Source organism: Varroa jacobsoni, unplaced genomic scaffold (assembly GCF_002532875.2).
Source record: "Varroa jacobsoni isolate VJ856 unplaced genomic scaffold, vjacob_1.0 scaffold_624, whole genome shotgun sequence".
NCBI lineage: Eukaryota > Metazoa > Arthropoda > Arachnida > Mesostigmata > Varroidae > Varroa > Varroa jacobsoni.
Window position 1 is genome coordinate 36775 of NW_019213526.1, and position 6766 is coordinate 43540.

A 6766-nucleotide genomic window follows, 5' to 3' on the forward strand; every position below is an offset into this window, starting at 1 on the left:
GTTCACGAACGGGACACAAATGTGAAAATGTTAACCTCGATTTTTGGCTACATTTCCACTATTGCTATTTATTCGATTTGCCGCCAACGAGTAGACATCTCAACACGTTCGTGCTCCGATGCTGATGCCCGGTATCGAGTCGTTCGTCGTCGTTAAACACTACTCGTCAAACAGGTACTAAATAACAGTTGCGAAATTTAATGGTAAAGCCGTTCGTCAGCGAAACGATAGCGCCCGCTGCCTGCAATGTGCCTTGACGGGCGCTCGGGCCAGCCAGCAGACGTCAGCACAGCCACCGGCTTTCGTCCTCAGTTTCGTCTTTTTTTTGCGAACTGCCGCTAGTGCTTCACAACACGGGCGCTTCGAATGGGTGTATCTAGTTAGAGTTTGAGTGGAATTTGTTAATGAATGAAATGTTACGACAAACCTCTCACAAAAACATTAATGCAAGACAACTAAGCGAGAAGACCGGTGTAAAAAATCGATTCATCCACTTTTACCGCCGTCAAGCTTCTTGTTCGTGGTGATAAAACGTGATCACGTATAGCACCAAAAGAACTGTGATACTCGTTCAGAACGTTTCGAAATGTTCGAAGGTGTCTGTCGCTTGCGCCAAATCGATGCACAGTAATATATATATATATATATATTTGGGTATTTGACCGAAGAAGAAGAAACATCGACGTCTGGGCGAAATGTCAGAGCCACAGAATGCGCTTACGAAATACACAATTTTTGTACGTTACGGCAAAACCATCTATAGGCTTGAGCATATATCTGTACGCTGTAATTTACTCAATTTAAGTTATCGATGGCGGTAAGCACAATTCTCAAAGTCTTTCAATTAACTAAAACCTCAACTGAAGTTGAATAAGAAATGAGAAAAAAAACATTTGTTCCAATAGCTGTACCCAATAGCCTGATTAGGCTACGAATCTTTTCAGGTCGTCAACCCAAATTTAACCCAAACCGGATAAATATGGTTTAAAAATAGTTTGCTAAATTCAAAAATTCAGCTTAACTTGAGGATGTGCTTTATTTCGTGTGGCCATCCGAAGACGATGAAAACCATGAGTAACAAACAGCCTGTTAAATAGTTGGTCGAGAAGATGAACTATGCACATTCGGCTATCGATAATCATCTTCAGTATACGGTATTCAATTCAAAATGTAGAACGGAGGATCTGGAAACGTCTCCGAATGTGAGAGAAGAGCACGAGGAAGCACCGACAATTATTATCGCGGCGCTTAGCAGTGCTTGCGGGACGCAGGCACACTGATAGATTTTCATGCAAATTGGTTATGAGCGACTGAAGATAAGTGTCTCTACGTTGACACGGGCCAAATAAACAAATGGCCACCTCTGGGTCGAGAATTGAGCCATATCCTCATCTGGAAAAAAAACAGAAAGTTCAATGCATTAGAAGTGGTTAAGATAAACAGAACCATCCAGAAAATGCTGTACATGCTCGAGGTACATCGATGAAACGAAGCTATCCAACAGAAGATGTCCAACCCATTGCTTTCTAAATATCTTTTTTGCTCCTAGGCAATCTAATTAGATCATGCTAGCTTGTCGTGGCAACCACCTAAAAAACAATGTAAATTTCTTGCCACATAAAGACAGGAGAAAGCGACTAGCTAGAACAAAATGTCTTAAAACTTTAACGAAGCATTGTGCTGTGCCTACACGGAACTTTGCCCTATGAAAAAGTTGTATTCTCGAAGAGCGCCGAACCGAAAACTTTTCGATTACTATCATGTATGCATGTACAATTTATCTATAACCAGCCGTCCCAGGCCACCCAACTACGTCTTCGAGGCGTTCGGGTTGTCGCTATCGGTATGAAAAGTAAAGATCTAATTGTTAAGACGATGCCCTTTGTGTTGTTGCATGTCAAACTTGGTCCCTAAATGAAAATTACTATCGACACTAGTTCGAGCGACGAGGTGGCCGAGTGGTTAAGGCGTTGGACTGCTAATCCAATGGGCTCTGCCCGCGTGGGTTCGAATCCCATCTTCGTCGAGACAATTTTTATTCTGTAATACATTGAAATAAAACTTAACGGATGTAGAGTTACTCGATGCAAACGATGTTTCAATATTTGTAGATTTATTGAAGGAAATATAGGTCTTTAAAAAAAAAATCTACACATTGTAATACTATTAATAAGAAGCTCAAGCTTGCAAGGGGCGGTAGTTAGACATAATGCTATTCAACTAATTCCCAAGCTGGCGCAAATACACTATCTATGGTACATCGATCCCATTACCCAGTGCTTTACTGGTCTAAACTATGATTTACGCGTAAAAATTCGAATTTTTTATACATTTTGTGACGTTATGAATATTTTCTATAGAACAACAGAAATTAATAGAGCATACAGTTTGCTCATACAATTGAGTCGAGATTAAAATGATATAAACTTCTTTTTATTTTAATTTGTATCCAGCTTGTTTGAAGTCACTCAAGCCAAATATCCAAATGGCAATTCTGGGAAATGCTGCTTTAAGCTGTGTCAGCATTTGATTTATTAAGTAGCATAAACTGGTAGGATTTGGGAAGTTTCTTCTAGGGGATTACTCTGTTTCGCAATAGTCACTTCGGTACGAACGTCTGGTTTGGCGCGCGTATCCAATACAAAGCGTATCTGCAAAATGTATTGGTAACAGAGCACACAACTGCAAATGGTAGGCTAAGAAAACATAGAAAGAAACATTTGTTATAGAATAAAGTGGTCATTCTTCGTCACAGTTTTTCTTCGGCCAATGTGAAGGGATTATGAGATCGAAAACGAAAGTAATGAACATCGCAACTGTCGCATAGGAAAGAATAGAAAAACTATTCGTCACGCAATGCGGTATTGCCCACACACCTCAGTTCGAGTGTTCTCTCTGATCGATCTCGTAGTTAATACTCTAGCAGGCAAACCGCACGTGGCAACTATAAATAGTTTGTGACTATCCGTCCTTAATGGGGTCAATGTCTAGAAAAACCAGTCTGCTTTTCGCCATGCAAAAATTTGAGCCCGGGCTGTAACAAGTGGAATTCCTAAAACTGTAATCTGGATGAAGTAATATGTTAACGCTCATTTTTATTTTTGACAATACTTGTTGTCATACACAACAATACTGGCTTGTCTTGGAAATGTATGTTGCTAAAAAAAGCGCTTATGCTCTAATCTATAATGAGTATGTAACATTAAACGTATACATTTCGTGTATTTTATATCCAGTACGTTCGTGTGGCCATGACGTATTCAGATACTAGAGAAGGATCTGTAATAACAGTATTAGAATCTAACACGCAGACTAAAAATATCGATTTTCTCCACACGCGCAGAAACTGCCAAATATTCTCATATGAAACATATACTGTCTTGATGGCGTATTATTATTATTATTATATACTGTTAAGTTTTTGGGCAAGAATAAGCATTTTTTACAGATAGATTTGGAAGTACTGTATCTTATTAGAGAACATCGAAAAATTTATTGCATTAAACATTTTTTCGAGCAAGCGATCATGCGAGGTGAGCAAAACAGAAGGGCAGAAATAAAAAGCCAGGGATGGCTTACGATGTCTAGATTTTTGCATTTTAGTTTTTTTTTTTTCATCTATTCTCATTTAACACACCATCGTAGCTTAGTTATAACTTAACCAAACCTGCACGGAGAGAAGTGGTCGACTTTTCCGTTGTAGCCAAACGTTGTTGCATGAACCTGTAATTTATCTATACTAAGTAATGACTTCAGTAAGATGGCTATCAAATTTTTATTCAATTCTTGTCTTAGTAAAAACTATCGAGAATAACCTTTGTTAATAACAATATGTATGTTTGTATTAGTTATATCAGAAAAATCTCTAAATCCAGTTTCCGATTTTGCAGGTACCTCATTAATATTATTTTTCGAGACAACATATTGTACACAGAAGCAGTCGAGTATTTGAGGTACTCTTAATATATATATATCTTTTATTTTATTAACTGTAAAACAAGGGCAATTTTTAACAATGTGGCTCACTAATTCGTGTTGGTAATTTTGGCTCATACGTATGAGCAAGACTTGTATCTCTATTCTAGAATATCTGTGTGTCTTCGATTTGAATTAACAATTCAGTTTTGTAGTTTAAATAGCAATAATTGTAACTCCAAGATTAAGGTTTCCAGAAACGAAAAAGGCACACATTAGATAAATGGAAGATAACAATGCGAGTAAACCCAAAATAGGTTATGGCTTGTCTGAGCTTGTCTGACCCACTCATACTTTTGCTGGCTTCCACTTTTACTACTTTCTTTTTCTATAAAACACGCTTTTATAGTCAGTTAAACTTGCATAGCTTTGTTCACAATCGATATCGCTATATTCCAGTCATTTCTGCTGCAATAAATGGTTCGGTCGTTGTAAAAATGGGAAACATCTCAGCCCACTAATAAACGTACTTGTCCTTCGCGACTGAAATTATAGCCGACAAGCAATTATCTATCAGATCAATAAAATCGAAATTTATTTTATATTCGTGTTGATTTATTTTCCATTGATTTCCTATTGATTTCAATTTGTTTGGAAAATTGAAACAGAAATAGGCTATGTCTATAGACCTTTTCAATTAGACGATTTATACAACGAAAGCCAGTTCAAGCTTCAGAGCAGTTAGAATAAGGCGGGTTTTCTTGCACAACGTGCCTGTAATCTTTACTAATCAGATATTCGTTTTAGATCAATCGATACCGAATCTAGGCCCGATGTGCCGTTATACAAGCAAAGATTGATTTCTGCAGTATCACTAAGCGTTCCAGTGGGTTTTTTTTTTTTTTTTTTTGAGAGTTTGTATACACTGTTCATAACTGCTTTCGATGGTTACTATCGATTCCAAAAACGGTAGCCAGGAATTCCACGAGTTCAGTCTGCGTCAGCCTAATCGTCAGAGTGGCGATCCTGCGTTTCGCCATTACAATGTCGTGGTGTGCGGCGATATGCACGGGCGCTTGCTATAACCTTGTGCTGGCTAGCCTCTAAACAATAGCCTACGCGACCAGCTGGGCCTTGAGAGCAGTTAGTTAGGTGATACTGGCAATCGGAGAAATAACGGACGTGGCTCTTGTGTTAAATATCGTACCTTAATCAACGAAAGAGAGCTCGAGCTCATAGTAGCCGCACACGAATACATCTTTATAGACTTCGTGAAACAAAATGCGCTGTCCAAAATGGTAAGGTAAGACGGTAGAGCTTAGGGGTCAGCGTATACGATTTTTAGCACACTTCATGTCCTTTTTGCGGACATTGTGCCGCAGATGATAGGCGGGATTTAGGATTTTGCGTAAGAAATCGACCGACGACCGAAGAAGTACTTTCAATAACAAGTGGACAATCGGCTGAGATACTAAATACGTGGAATGATTTAAGGATACAGCCACACTGCGAATAAACAAATGTGCGTCTTATTAGATAATACCAATCGCCGAAATCAAAACATTGTTCCCTTTTTGGTTTTTTTTTGCGTTTTCTTTTGGAGCGATCCTCGATGTCTCTGGACGTTTCAAGGTGAATCAAGGCGCTCCGTATTAGACGTGCGAAGTGTCCACACGAAGCATTGGTTTTTCGTTAGCATTGTAAATGGGCTACGCAATGAAGCTTTTAATCGAAAATCGACCTCGATTCGACTACGGAATCCTACTAAAGATACGGTAGTCGCCACACTTCCTATATGAATACAATACATTCGGTTGCCTGCAACAGCAAAAGCGTCTCGCTATCCAGAAGATGGCCTTGTTGTCTGAGCCGTGACGTAATCTAAATACACAATGTAATAGCAATGTATAATATTATCTAAATAATTTTCTTGGCTGATAACCGAGCCAACCAATATCTACAACGGAATAAAAAAATTTAAATTACCAGACCTCAGCAAAATTCGAGCCCGGTGTCTTGACCCGGATGTCCCGCCTATTCACCACCACAGTGGCGCCGCAATCCAGCTACCGTAAAACGTCTCCTGAACCCAAATAAAGTGTGAAGGCGATCATTCATTTTATCACACGGAAAAAAACCGACAGGAGAAAATAGACAATAAAAACAATAATGTGACGATACCTCTAACACTGCGGAAAGTAACAAAAAAAGGTCTATATGGAAACCATTTCAATTTTGCGTACTCGCCACTTTGAAATGAGCCCAAGTCGGTACTGATAACGCAAATGGCGGAACCAGCTTTATCGACTTCGGTATTCCGAGTTAATATTAGGAGCACAAACTGTGGGTTCGCTTAACACTTCAGTCTTCACACCTGGAATCACACCGTTATTGAACCGAAAGATTTGAATAGGTAGACAAAACCGTTCGTTCTACTGAAGTTATTGAGCGTAACCATCATTCGAGATGACTGCTCGTCTAGAATTGCCTCTTATTTTTAGTGTATCTACTTAAAGAAAAATTAATAATTTGTCAACTTTTTAAGAGGTTCGTTCTTTTTTCCCAAAAACATTTTCTATATATTGAATACGATATAGAAAAGGCCACTTTTTGTCTACGAAAATAAACGCTGATAATGCCTGTTGTCTAGAGAGATTAAATTCATGTTTGGCTTTGTACGTATTGTTACCAATATGCTTTAATATCGATCTTTGTTTCCTGTATGTTTTAAAAAGCGCTTGCGCAATATAATCTTTCGCGAAGTGTTGTTTTCCATTGATTTTTAGATAAAAAAAAAAGGGTGATTGCCTAATATATTCGAATATAGCAAGAACGTTCAAGTTTTTTTTTA

At 38.5% G+C, this 6766-nt stretch overlaps 1 non-coding gene across 1 annotated transcript; it reads left to right on the forward strand.

Moving 5' to 3' along the window:
- Positions 1–1944: 1944 nt before the first annotated feature.
- On the forward strand, positions 1945–2026 carry TRNAS-GCU (transfer RNA serine (anticodon GCU)). Its single transcript has one exon. It is a non-coding gene; the product is annotated as a tRNA-Ser (tRNA).
- The last annotated feature ends 4740 nt before the right edge of the window (positions 2027–6766 follow it).